This window comes from Tamandua tetradactyla, chromosome X (genome assembly GCF_023851605.1).
Source record: "Tamandua tetradactyla isolate mTamTet1 chromosome X, mTamTet1.pri, whole genome shotgun sequence".
Classification (NCBI taxonomy): domain Eukaryota; kingdom Metazoa; phylum Chordata; class Mammalia; order Pilosa; family Myrmecophagidae; genus Tamandua; species Tamandua tetradactyla.
The window spans coordinates 131,923,995-131,939,007 of NC_135353.1; positions in this window are offsets into that span (position 1 = coordinate 131,923,995).

Consider the following 15,013-nt stretch of genomic DNA (forward strand, 5'->3'; position numbering starts at 1 on the left):
TATGCCCTTCCAAATGAGAGAGAAACTCCGACTGTGTTTACCATGTGCCCTTCCACTTGAGAAAGAAACCGTGAACTTCATCAGCCTCCTCAAACCAAGGTATCTTTCTCTGGATGCCTTAGATTGAACATTTCTATAGACTCATTTTAATTGGGACATTTTCTTGGCCTTAGAACTGTAAACTAGCAACTTATTAAATTAAAATTATTAAATTCCCCTTTTTAAAAGCCATTCCATTTCTGGTATATTGCATTCTGGCACCTAGCAAACTAGAACACCTATACAACCAAAAATATCTCACTCCCTATTCAACGTTCTGGGTAATTATGGTGTTCAAACAAGTTAAATTGTTTGGTGACCAACCAAGTTAAATGGATAATGTGATACTCCAAATATAAATTTTGCACCAAATAAACATATCTCCCTTTGGTCTCATACAGAGGTCGAAGTTTGAAAATATGGGCCATATCAACCTTTATCCAGGTTTCTGATTTACCAGATCAGCTTCATTCATATCTCAAGATGTCTAGTCACTTTGTCAGCTTTTTATTAACAGCTGCTGAATGGGGTAATGATGACTTTCATAGCTTTAGTGACCTAACTCTGAGTCTCAGGTGTCACAAAATACCCAAAGTTTCATGGAATGACCAGGTTATATACAAATAGCTCAGTATCTCAAAATTTAGAAATATCAGTTACTACTAAATACATATGACTGTTATAACAGTTTACAATATAGGAATCTTTACAGTAGGCCCCAACCTGATAATGTAACTGAGGAATTAGGATTTAAGGGATGATTTTAATTATTGAATCATTATATAAATGTTCCTTCTGCTTTTTAGGATTTTGGAATGAACAAGGGAGAGTACCTGAAAGCCCTGAACTATAATTAAGCTGTTTGGACATTTGGAAGGATTACAAAAGGCCTTATCTTTTATCTGGCATGCGTCTGGCTATGAAAGCTCTTAGGCCCTTTATCTGGTCATTTTCCTAGTACTTCCTAAGGGTAAGGAAAATGGGCATTAACTGTTTAACATTTACATTTGTAAATCATCCTCTAATCTCTGCCATTGAAAGATAGATAGCTCTGCCTCCTTTCCTTTCAATTTATGTTAACTTATGTTAACAATGTTTAACAGTGTTTTCTGTTTTGAACTTCTACCTTGAATTTACCATCTGAAATGACCTCATCTCCCTTTGGTAGAATCCTTAAAAACCTCAAATGCACTTTTGTTTGGGGAGACAGATTTTGGGCCATTAGGCTATCTGCTCTCCTGCTACACATGTAGTAATAATAAAGTCTTTAGCTCTTTGAAACCCTGATGTCTCAGGAATTGGTTATTGAGCACATCAGCCAGAAGACTACATGGCCTTTGTCCAGTAACAATTTGGCAACTCTCTGGGATGAATGCCTGAATTTCTGGAGCCCCAGCAGAGCAGGTGAGCCAAGTAACTGAGCCTTTTGTGACCACTAGACTGAATTTAGTCTGGAGGCTTGGCCACTGGGGTTTCTCTGTTCTGCTGGCACTCCAGCAACTTTTGGCACCTTAAGCTTCAAAGAGAGAAACCATTTCCAATTCCAGGTCAGGACATCTACTGGGTGAGTGGGGTCATCAAGGTAGAAATGGATCAGGAAGTAAATAGGCAGTCTGAATCCTCTTTGACCTAGGCCTTGGTCATGTTTCCAGAATGATCCCTTTGCTCTGACTTCTACACCTTCTGATTTTGGGTACTTTAATGTACAGGATTTGAAGCACTGAGCCAATCCAGTGATTAACTGGTGTTTGATGAAATTAAGTAGGCCTATTTAAGTGTTAGCCAGCATATTACCTAGGTATTGGTTAATTATTAAATTGGTGAGATAAATATTTTTAGAAAACATACAAACACAAACATTCTTAACATACGAGCATTCCATACTTGGTGTACAATCAATGGCTCACAATATCATCACATAGTTGCACATTCATCACCATGATCATTTCTTAGAACACTTGCATCACTCCAGAAAAAGAAATAAAAAGAAAAAGGAGAAAGCTCATACATGCCATACCCCTTACCCCTCCCTCTCATTGACCACTAGTATTTCTATCTATCCAATATATTTTAACTTTTGTTCCCCCTATTTTTTTCTATATCCCTTACCACTCCCTTTCATTCAAGACTAGTATTTCAATCTACTCAATTTATTTTAACACTTGTTCCCCCTATTATTTGTTTATTTTTTATTCATATTTTTTACTTATCTGTCCATGAGATAAAAGGAGCATCAGATACAAGGTTGTCAAAATCATATAGTCACATTGCAAAATCTGTATCATTATACATCTGTTTAATTGTTAACTGATGTATTTGGTGTGCGTTCTTTACAGGGTTTAAGGCCCTGATCTAAATTTGTCTACCAATTATACTCCTAAAAATGAGTAATACCACAACTAATTGGTATTTAATGAAGTTAAGTAAGCCTGTTTAAATGCTAGCCAGTGTGTTACATGGGTATAGTAAAAGTTGATGTTTGTTTAGCTGTTAATTAGTGTGTTAAATGTTTAATATCTGTTTGTTAGCTGGTGTGTTCAGTCTAGTTATTAATTGCTGTGTTCCTGCATTTGTATTGGTCAAATGTTCATAACTGGTTATTGATTTTGGAAGTTCTTTTAAAAGGGAACCTTTGGGCTGTACTGAAAATTGAAAAGATTTTGGTTATGAGTCTATAAAAAAGGTTTTATGTCTGTAACAATAACCTGGCCTCACTATGATCTAAAATGAAAATACTACTATTATAGTTGAAGTTAAAGATATTACAATTAAAATTGTCCTGCAAAAAGCAGAAATGGGATGAGATAACATATTAAATCCTTTTTTTTGTCCCTCTATATTTCTGTTTCTGTTTTTTGAAGTAACAAATTTCCTATTTACATCTGTATGCATTTTCCATATACAGTCTCATACCTCTGAATGGTAAGAGCAAATTAATAAGAAAATTTCTAACGAGCTCTATTTGAACTGCTTAGAAATAATTAGGTGCCTGATATATATAAATTGGTACTTCTGAAGTAAAAACAAAAACAAAAACCCTCTGAATGGCAAGACTCAAAAACTTTAGTTTTATAATTACTGTAAACAAAGGGGAACATTAGAAAGAAACCACCCCTGCCAGAGAGCTGCCTCTGTAAAAAGCAAAGTCCTTTTCCAATGATCCTGGTGACAACTTTTAATAAAATGTATCTAATCATTAGAAATAGTTAAAAGAAGAGCATAAGAGCTCTCAAAATTCCATGGCCCTTACCTAAAACTTTTAAACCCTAAAAGCCTGAGAATCTTTTTGTATGTACAACCAACTCTTTACCCTAAGGCTCAACCACCTAAAGCAGCTATGGATGAGGGTTATGCACAGAAAGATATGGTGAGGTGTGGTTTAGAATTCTTTTTTCTGAGTCTGGATATTAGAAATAGTTAACATAAAGAATGTTACAGAATAATCCGTGTTTATTAATATCATTTTTTTCCAGTAATACCTTTGCAATAGTAACTAATAATCAGGGTATTATTAAAATATAAATAGCCTTGGGATAGAACTAACTGAATAAAATCTAATTATCAAATTTCAGCAAATGAAATGAAAGATCTTTCAGAGTTGCGGAAAAGTTTTCTTAGATTTAGACTTGGGACAAATTGAATATGTTCAATATCTTTCCCAGAATTTAATAGTCAATGTACCTTTAAAGTTCTTCCTAATTTTAGGATATTATAAGAACAATAGAAGGACTTGAATGATGAATATTTAATTGAAAAAAATGCAATTTTATTCTGTTTAGGTATGTCTTCCTTAGATTTAAATAAGCTTACTAACAAATATACTGATATTATAAGTACATTCTCAAAATTCCTCTTAAAGTAGCCTGACAGGTTGCATAAACTGAGTAATGTACCTGGTAATGTTGGCATTTAACATAATAAAAATAAGGATATGATAATGCTTCAAATATATACTATTTAAGAAATAAGTTTAGTAAGAAATATGAATGGATTTTGTAATAAACTTGATTACCTGTATTTCAAAGAATCTGGCTTTGGTTACTTGGCCATTTGTTACCTCAGTGTGTTTAAGAATTTGAATTTGTAGTGGCTTTGTTAATACCAGTCTGTCATGAATAAAAAGACATTAAGTCTTAGGCTCTAAGGGTTTATATTCTAGTTAGTGTATTCATTTATTAAGGCATAGTATAAAACAGTGATAACAAAGGGATAAAAATACTTAAGGAATTTGAAAAGCATATAAAGAATAACCTAAGAAGTCCTCATAGAAGAGAAAACACATGTAAAACTTCTAAATAAGAGAGCAGCATTTAAATAAACAGAGCTCTGAACTAGTCTTGAAAAACCATAATTTAATTTTGTTAACTATCATATTCCTGGCATTATTTAGCAGTTGGGAATAATGTTAAAAATTTTTTTTATATAAATCCATTAAATATAAAAAGCTGAATATATTTCAAACTTGGGACTTCTCTGTCCTCTGAAGGTAGTGCTGAATTGGACTGAGAGATTTTAGGTATATTATAAAGTAAGCATTTGTATGTTCTGAGTATAACATACATTAGATGCCTGGCTGTGTTCTAAACCCAAGCATAAATTTCTTCTTTCCTCCATTATTTTGTAGTATCTCTGTCTCTTTGCTTTCATGAATACTGCTATTGGAAGGAAGTATGCAGGTTCAAAAGCTTTGTGTATCATATATTTCTAAAAAAGGAAGCTTTTGTGTTAAGCTGAGTAGTCATACAAAACGAAAATTTAGTTTTCTCCTTATTAAAATAATGTGGACATCAGAATAATGTCCTTCTTAATGTTTATGTTGGCATTATCCTTTATTTCAGAAGACAAGTCTTCTCATTGTTTAGGGAAAAACTGTTACAAATAATTTCTTCTTTCACCTTGTATAAATAAGGTGCAAAAATAGCTTAACCTATTGCATAGTAGGTGTTTGGGAAGTATTACACTGGTTAAAAGGGGTTTTCTATCCTGTTTCTGGTTAAATTTGTACAGATAAAATGTTATTCATATTGTAAGGCCTGGCCCAGTAGCCTCTGGCTGGAAGGCCCCCACCCGAACTAAAACCGTGACCATCCAGGCATACGGCTGTTCAAACTCAGCCAATCAGGACCTGCCCTGACAAACAAAGGACCCCCACTGCACACGGCCCATAGCTATGCCCACTGCACACGGCCCGTAGCTATGCCCACTGCACACGGCCCGTAGCTATGCCCACTGCACATGGCCTGTAGCTATGCCCCCCGGCCAAGGCCCGTAACTATGCCCCCAGCCCTAAAGTGCGTGAAACTCCTAACCTACCACAGGAGGCCCCATAGGCATTGTCAGCTCCCAGTTATGGAGCTACCTCCCTGGACAAAACTGGCAGCTAAACTTCACCCACATGCCCACTCACAAAAATTCCGCTACCTCTTAACCTTTGTGGATACCATCTCAGGTTGGATTGAAGCCTTCCCCACTGCCAAGGAAACTGCGGAAACAGCCGCTTCCCTTCTACTCCAGGAAATTATTCCACGGTTCGGTCTACCCAACACCATCTAATCTGACAACAGGCCAGCTTTCATCTCTTGCATCATTCAGCACATAATGCAGTCGCTGGGAATCATGTGGAAGCTCCACATCCCCTACCACCCACAGTCATCAGGAAAGGTTGAGCAGGCACACAGGATAATCAAAACCCACCTAACCAAACTAGCAGTTGAGGTAAAGCTTTCCCTGGCCCAAATTTCTTCCCTTGGCACTAACTCGCATTCGTGCTGCCCCGTGGGAGCCCACAGGCTTCAGCCCATTCAAACTCCTGTATGGTAAGCCATTTCTTCTCCCCAACCTTCCTACTAATCCACCTCCCCTAGCAATGTACCTACCTTATCTCTCCCTACTAAGGGAACTGTTCTAGGAGCACGCGAACCAGACCTTACCAGTCATAACTGGCAATTCTACATGCCTGCCCAGCAAAACTTTATGGCCAGGTAACAGCATCCTATTCCATGAATTAAAGCCACTCTTCTAGCTTCAGCACTTGTTATACTGCAGCACAATCAAACTTCACATGTAGCACAACTATCACCGTGAAAAAACACTCCATGTGGAAACACACTTCTTCTGGTGCAACGGGACCCTTACAAAAAACATAAACTCCTCCTCTCCCCTACCCTGCATCCCAGCAACTATAGTTCCCCAGCTAAACCTCTATGGGGAAGTTGAGCTGTTGTCTCTTTTCCCTGATCCTCGTAGCAGGTGGGTGATTTTTCTACTTGTACTTATAGGATTGTCTCTTGCTTCTGCAGCTGCTGCTGCAGGTGTAGGAGGGGGCACATTAGGCCATAGCTTGATGGCCATGGCAAACCTTGAGAATAAACTAAATACAGCTATCAGTGTCTCAAAGGCATCCCTTGCCTCCCTTCAAAGACAAATCACCTCCTTAGCGCAGGTAACCCTACAAAACCGAAAAGCAATTAACCTTTTAACAGCTGAAAAATGTGGCACTTGTTTATTCCTGCAGGAACAATGCTGTTACTACATCAACAAAAGTGGCTTAGTAGAGGAGAACCTCAACGTCCTGACAAAACTACAAAAAGACCTTAAAGAAAAGCAGGCCATTTTCCAATCATCCTCCTGATGGAGCTCTCCTGTCCTGACATGGTTAACCCCAATACTCACCCCATTTTTAATTATCTGCCTACTGTTAATGCTCTCTCCTTTTATTTTAAGCTTCCTACAAGAGCGTCCCAAGGAACTCTCTCAGGTGACAGTCAATCAAATGCTGCTACACCCCTATGCCCCCCTTCCAGTTGAAGCACCAGCCAGCTAAAACCCCCTACCCAACAATACCCACTGTACACAGCCCGTAGCTATGCCCACTGCACACGGCCCTTAGCTCTGCCCACTGCACATGGCCCATAGTTATGCACCCCGGCCAAAGCCCGTAGCTATGCCCCCAGCCCTAAAGCACGCAAAAACTCCTAACCTACCACAGGAGGCCCTGTAGGCATCATCAGCACCCCCTACTGCTAGCCTATATCTAACCCCACTGCTCCTAGGGGGGCGCAACTTCCCCGGCCTGCATCCTAAGCACCCGGACCTGGGAACCTCGCCCCAGGACAATAAAATTTTAAAGTCGGACTCAGTTTCTCTGATTTTTCAGTTGGCTACCATTTAAAACCTAACACATATATTTAAAGATCTTATAAATTCCTAAAACTTTGACAATGTTCTCACTGTCCATGTTATACCCTGATACTAATCTGTATGATGTTAAGCAATGGTATGGTGTTAGTCATACCATTGTATAGCCTTTTTAGAATAACTAAAATGGCTACAGACCACAGAAACTGCCAAATTGTCAGTTGCACTGCTTTGCTCTAATACTTATAAATGCTCAACTTTATATTTTTTTTAACTAAGAAGGATATTTATTAAAATAATACAAAGATGTTACAAGGATGCATTAGATCATGATCCTAAAAAGCTGGGTGTTCTTAAGTGCATGGTATGTGGCTGCTGGAACTAGGAAAATCCTTTGCTCAATCAGCCACACATACATCTGTCCTGTCAAGGAAGATGTACTGAGGTTCAAATTGGTTGGATCTAGGCTAAGCTGTGCTCAACTTTAAAAGAAAGGTTAAACAAATATATATGTTATATTTTATCTATTAAATAACATAACTCTGGTAAATGTATAAAAGTGAAACAAAACAAAACTTCTATTATGGTTTCTTAACATAAAATGGCTGTCTAATGTTTTGTTTCTAAAAAAAGCTCCATTAAAAATGCTTATAAAGATTAAAGCTCAAATTATAAATGTTAACTGCTTTAAATTCTGAGGTGTTTTACTCTTTGTATGGCCCAGTAGTTCCTTGGAACTTTACATATCTGTGTGACACCTGCAGCTCAGATATGTTTCTCCAGCTCTGAAAATAAGCATGAATCTACACAGCAATGGCTAAAAACCAAAGAGATCAAACTCCAATTAAAAATGTGATGAGGCTGATCTAGTTAGAACTAAGGTAGATCAATATACAGGGTAAAGAATGATATTGTCTGTATTTTAAAGTTTTAACTTCTGTGTGATGTAAAAAATGTTTATTTTGTCAAAATTTGCACTAAACAGGAACAAAATCTTAATGTTGTGTACAACTTAATGTTATGCAATGATGCATTTCAGAGTATTTTGAGAAGATAAAAGTGTTTTCAGGGTCCCTTGAGGAACTGGGAAAGTTAGAAGTATTAAGATTCCCAACCTGGGAATTCCTAACATTTCTCTTAAGCATGAGGGGCTCCCAATTTAACAAGTCAAGGCCTCAATTTTGAGGCTTGCCCTTATGAAACTTATTTTAGTAAACTGAACCTACTTGGATTAGTGCCTAAGAGTCATCTCCAGAAAATCTCTTCTGGTGCTCAAATGTGGTCTCTCTCTAAGCTAAACTCTGAGCTTCCCCCCAATGTGTGACATAATTTTCAGGGGTGCAAGCTTGGCACTGGCAGCATGAAACATAACTGACCCCAGCATTATGGGATGTGACTGGCTCTCACACTGTGAGCCAAGAATAAGCCTGGCCCTAACATGAATAAACTGAGCAAAAGGGGGGAAAATAGACTTTCAATGGCTAAGAGCTTTCAAATCAAGTGAAGAGGTCAATCTGGAGGTTACTCTTATGCAAGCTTCAGCCAGAGACTGCAAATTGCCACAATATGGTAAACCCCAACCAACAGTGTTCCTGGAAACCCTAAAAGATATCCAGTCCTCTATAAAATTCTAGTTATTAAGTTTGTTTTTCAGAGCAACAGTTTATCTCTTTTAAATACTGAAATGACCTTGATGCATAAAGCAGTACTAAAAAACCAAATGGCTTTAGATATCCTACAGCTTCACAGAGAGGACAGATGTGTGCTATAATAAAAATGGAATGTTGTACTAACATGTTTAACATGAAAAATCAAATTAATGCCATAGACAATAGTTCCACCTCTTCCACTATATTTGATTATTTAGCTGGCTTCCTACAGAAATAGGATCTTGGCTTCATTAAATACTACAAGCAGGGCTAATGTTATTACTACTAATAATTCTGAGCATGCTCACTGATAAAATATGTCTTTGTCTCTTATCCCAGCCTGACCCTGAGTGATTTATGGGAAACACTTTAACACTCCAGAAAAAAACTAAAGCTAAAGAGCACATCCAACTACAATCTAAGAAGTTTCACTCCCAAAACACTTAGTATTCCATGACCCTTTGTTAGCAGGGAATAGCCAGAGCAGTCATCATATAGATATTCCTCAAGATAGGGATGATCAAACAACAGGGGAGGGGGGGATTGTAACCAAGAAATTAGGATCTAAGAGATTATTTTAATTACTGAATCATTATATAAATATCCCTTTTGCTTTTGGGGATTTTGGAATGAATGAGGGAGAGTACCTGGAAACCCTGAACTGTAATTAAGCTGTTTGGACATCTGGAAGGATTATAAGAGGCCTTATCTTTTATCTGGTGCCTGTGTGGCTATGAAAGCTATTATGCCCTTTATCTGGTCATTTTCTAGGTAGGCCCTAATGGTAAGGAAAACAGTCATTAACTAGCCTTAGTTCCTTACACTTGTAAATCATATGCTAAGCTCTGCCATTGAAAGATAGATAGCTCTGCCTTCTTTCCTTTCAGTTTATGTTAACTAATGTTAACAATGTTTAACAATGTTTTCTGTTTTGAACTTCTACCTTGAATTTACTATCTGAAATGACCTCATCTCCCCTTGCTAGAATCCTTGAAAATCTCAAATCTCCTTTTGTTTGGGGAGACAGATTTTGGGCCTTTAAGCTTTCTGCTCTCCTGCTACACATGTAGTAATAATGAACCCTTTGTCTCTTTGAAACCCCAATGTCTCAGGGATTGGTTATTGAGTGTGTCAGGCAGAAGAATCCACAGCCTTTTGTCCAGTAACAATAACTCATGCTCTCGACTTCAAGCCTCTGAGTTTGTATATTATAGTCAATCTATATGAGTGAGGCATGATAATATTTGTCTTTTTGTTTCTGGCATTTTATTCAACACACTGTCCTTAAGGTTCATTCAACTAGTTACATGCCTCACAAGTTCATCCCTTTTGGGAGCCACTTGGTGGTCTGTTGTATGTAAATACCACAGTTCCCCCTTCCATTCCTCAGTCATTGTACCCTTTGACCACCTCCATCCATTGCAAATTGGAAACATTGCCACCATAAATACCAGTGTGCAAGTGTCCATTCATGTGCCCACTCTTAGTTCTTCCAGGTATATACCTAGCAATGGGGTTGCAAATCCTATTGCAACTCCACCCTTAGCCTCCTGTGGAACCACCACACTGCCCTCTGGAGGGGCTGCAACTTAAATCAAGAGAAGTTTGACCTTAACTTTATATAAACTAGAACATGGGTTTATATTTAGCCAGAATGATTTTTTCTTTCAAAATTATCTTTAAAATTTCCCCAAATGAGGAAAAAAAGGAGAGAAGGAAAAATTGTAAAAGTAGAGAGGAGCCAGCTATAGACATATGTGCTAGTTTGAAATGATGTATGTACCCTAGAAAAGCCATGTTTTAATCCTAATCCCATTTTGTAAAGGCAGCCATTTCTTCTAATCCCTATTCAGTACTGTATGTGTGAAAATGTAATTAGATCATCTCTCTGGAGATGAGATTTAATCAAGAGTGGCTATTAAAATGGATTGGGGGAGATGTGTCTCCTCCCATTCTGGTGGGCCTTGATTGGTTTACTGGAGTGCTATAAAAGAGGAAACATTTTGGAGAATGAGAAAGATTCAGAAAGAGCAAAGAAGAACAACATAGCCACAAGAAGCAGAGAGAACCAGCAAGTGACCTTTGGACATGAAGAAGGAAAATGCCTCCTGGGGAGCTTCATGAAACAGAAAGTCAGGAGAGAAAGCTAGCAGATGATGCTGTGTTCACTACATGCCCTTCCTGGTGAGAGAGAAACTCTGACTGTGTTCACTATATGCCTTCTCACTTGAGAGAAAAACCCTGAACATCATTGGCCTTCTTGAACCAGGGTATCTTTACCTGGATACCTTTGATAGGACATTTCTAAAAACTTGTTTTAATTGGACATTTTCTCAGCCTTACAACTGTAAACCATCAGCTTATTAAATTCCCCTTTTAAATGCCATTCCATTTCTGGTATTTTGCATTCTGGCAGCTAGCAAACTAGAACAGGTTTTGGTATCTCAGGAGTGGGTTGCTGCTGCAGTTTGCAAATACCAAACATCTTGGAATGGCTTTTTAAATGGATAAGGGGAAGAATCTGGAAGAGTTGTGAGAAGCTTGATAGAGAAGGCCTAGAATGCTTTGAAGAGACTGTTGGTAGAAATGTGGACTCTAAAGATACTTCTGATAAAGCCTTAGAAAGAAATGAAGCATGTGTTATTATAGACTGGAAGGAAAGTGAGCCTTGTTTTAAAATTGCAGATAATCTGGCAAAGCTGACTAGTGGCTTTGGTTGGAAGGCTGATTTTAAAAGCCATGAACTTGGATATTTAGCAGAAGAGATCTCCAAATTAAATGCGGAAAGTGCAGCCTGGTTTCTCCTCGCAGTTTATAGTGAAATGCAACAGGAAAGAGATAATCTGAGAATTGAACTCTTGGGTACAAAGAAACTAGAAAGTGATATTGTGGAAAATTCTGGGCTTCCAGGAAGGGAGACCCCAGAGAATAGTGTCCCACATGAGGTCTTGGCCAAGTGGGAAACCAGTCAGCCATTTCAGAGAAAGCCAGGATTAGACATGGAGCAATCCAGGAAGGATTTGTAGAAACTCCTTATGTCTGATGGGTATGATCCAAGGCTATTGCCTAAAAAGCCAATGAGAGTCCTGTGGGACCTGTATAAACAGAGCCAGTTCCAATCTGGACTGGGAGGTTCAGAGAAGGGGCACATTGGAGGAAAAATAACTTCAGAGGCAAAACCATGGAGGCTGAGGTCTGAAGTCAAGAAGCCTCAGACCAGGAGAGTGGACCCACCCAAGCACATGGAGAGGGTAAGTTTGTCCTGAAGGCAGAGGGTGGGCTTTCCATCTCATTGCTGCGGAAGAGTCATGCTGCCTCAGGTCTTGGAGAGGTGAGGTACATTCCTTGGGGTTTGGGGAGAGTCTGGCTGCCACCACATGGAGGGGTTGAGCATGTGCCCCAAAGATGGCAGAGAACCTGGGTGCAGCCCCAATGCTTGGAGAGGGTGGAGCCAAGCATAAAGGTGGTCTCCCCAATGTCCCCCAAGGTTGCCTTTGGAGAGAGGCAGGCCTCTGCACAGGTCCTTGTAAAGGATGGGACTACTGCTTTCTAAAACCCTAAAGATAAATGATTCTCAGACTTTGAAATCTAATGGACTTTGTCCAGCAGGTTTTCGAAACTTCTTGGGTCCAGTGACCCCTCCTTCCTCCCTATGGAAATGCATATATGTATCTCATGACTGTTCTTCCTTTGTATGTTGGCAGCAAAGGACTTTCCATGCCTGTAACTAACTTTGATGAGACTTTGTACTGATTTTAATCTTGTATTCGTCATGTATTTGAAATGTTACTGGAATGGTTTAAGGTTCTGTGATATTGTTATGGAATGAATGTGTTTTGTATATGGGGGAAACATGTCTTTTTTATGATCCAGAGCACAGAACGTGCTGGTTTGAAATAATGTATGTACCCTAGAAAAGACATTTTTAGTCTTAATCCCATTTTGTAAAGGCAGCCATTTCTTCTAATCCCTATTCAGTACTGTATGTTTGAAACTGTAATTAGATCATCTCACTGGAGATATGATTTAATTGAGAGTGGTTGTTAAGATGGATTCAGGGAGATGTGTCTCTACCCATTCAGGTAGATCTTGATTGGTTTACTGGAGTCTTATAAAAGAGGAAACATTTTGGAGGATGAGAGAGATTCAGAAAGAGAAGAGAAGAATGATATATTCATGAGAAGCGAAGAGAACCAGCCAGCAACCTTTGGATATGAAGAATGAAAATGTCTCCCAGAGAGATTCATGAAACAGGAAGCCAAGAGAGAAAGGTAGCAGATGAGACAATGTTCACCATGTGCCCTTCCAGCCAAGAGAGAAACCCTGACTGTGTTCACCATGTGCTTTCTCACTTGAGAGAGAAACCCTGAATATCATTGGCCTTCTTGAACCAAAGTATCTTTCCCTGGATACCTTTGATTGGACATTTCTATAGACTTGTTTTCATTGGACATTTTCTCATCCTTAGAATTGTAAACTAGCAACTTATTAAATTTCCCTTTTAAATGCCATTTCATTTCTGGTATTTTGCATTCTGGAGCTAGCAAACTAGAACAATATATGTGAAATTACCACTTTAATTAGCATATCCACAGAAGAGTCATTAGAGGGGTTTTAAACAATAACATGGGCCCTTGATAATTTTATCAAGCCATACTAATAACAAAAGTATTAATACCTGATGTATGGAAATGAAGGATGGACAGTTTTCTACATTTAAACACAAAAGTGATTGCCTTCTTTTAGACAAGAAAAGCAATCTACCCATGGGGGTTCTTTTTTTTTTTTCTAAAGCACCTCTCAAATGAACAATCTTGCTCATTTTGAAGTTGCCCAAAATGGCCACTATGATTCAAATTATGCCAAAAGTTGGCATCACTTTATTAGCAAGCAAACTGATTAGAAATTGGCTGACAGTCTGTCAAACACAAAAGTATCAGTTATAAGAGATTTGGATTCTTAACCCTAAAGTTAAGCCACCTGCACTGCTGATCAGAAAAGTTGGCAGCAACAGCTTCCTAGAAGGCAGAATATTTACCAAGATAATCTCTCCCAAAGCCACTTTCTCATATACAGTTAAGACTAAGGAAAGTTCTCAAACAATATACAAGATGGTGGGCAGGCAAAAGACAGAAGATGATGTTAAAAGCCAAATTTCAGGCAGGCAAAGGCGGTGCAGTGGCAGAGTTTTTGCCTGCCATGTCGGAGACCCAGGTTCAATTCTTGGTGCCTGCCCATGCAGAAAAAAAAAGCCAGATTTCACCAGGGGACAGACACCAAAGTCTGATCAGAACTCTAACATCCCAGGAGACAAATAATAAGGGCTAAGGTGCTTATCAGAGACCAGATTCAGCATAACGCCCATGTAATCAGGAAGAGATGCCTCAAGTGAATAACTTACACAAAGGGCCATAGATGTGCACATTATTATGGATTCCTGGTCCATGGCAATGAGAATATCAGCCATACCTTGGTAGAAATTCCAAATTGTCCTAGCCTAATCAGCATAAGACCACCAGGGATAAACGTATGGTTTGACATAATCAGGATTATTGACCCAATGTAATGTGGGACACCTGAGACTGTTTTGGCCAGCAGATTGGGAAGCTGTTAAAGATTTGGCTAGTGTGCATCTGTGTGACAAGGGAATGAGGGTGAATGGGCAGCAATGAGGCTGCCTCACATGTGACACCATGCTTCAAGCCACTATACAAACCTTTTTAGATTTCTGTTTCAATGACTACATCATGGTCAACCTAAGGAGACTTTCCTGAGGTTGATAAAATCTCATGAATGCCATGGAGAAAGCTATTCAAAGCCTGAGGGCTGTAGGTGTTATAGACTGACTATATGATGATGAGCCTCTCAGAGAACAAAAAGTTTTTGCTTTCTGTGCCCCACCATCACCACCAAGTAGAAGACTCCATTATCTTTGTTTTTTAATACTCAAAGGTCCTCTGTGGTGGTAGGGTGTGATCACTTTGGGCCAAAAGATGCCTAGGATAAGGATGGGCATCCCAAATCAGGCAAAGTCTCTGAAATTTGATATAAAATGAAGAAAAATACCAAATTTCCTCCAAAGGGACCCATCCACAAGGAAATGTGGATATGACTATTTAAACAGGGGGGTTTCCCATAGAAGAGATTAATAAATTGAACATCAAAGGAATTTGGTTTAGATAATGAGT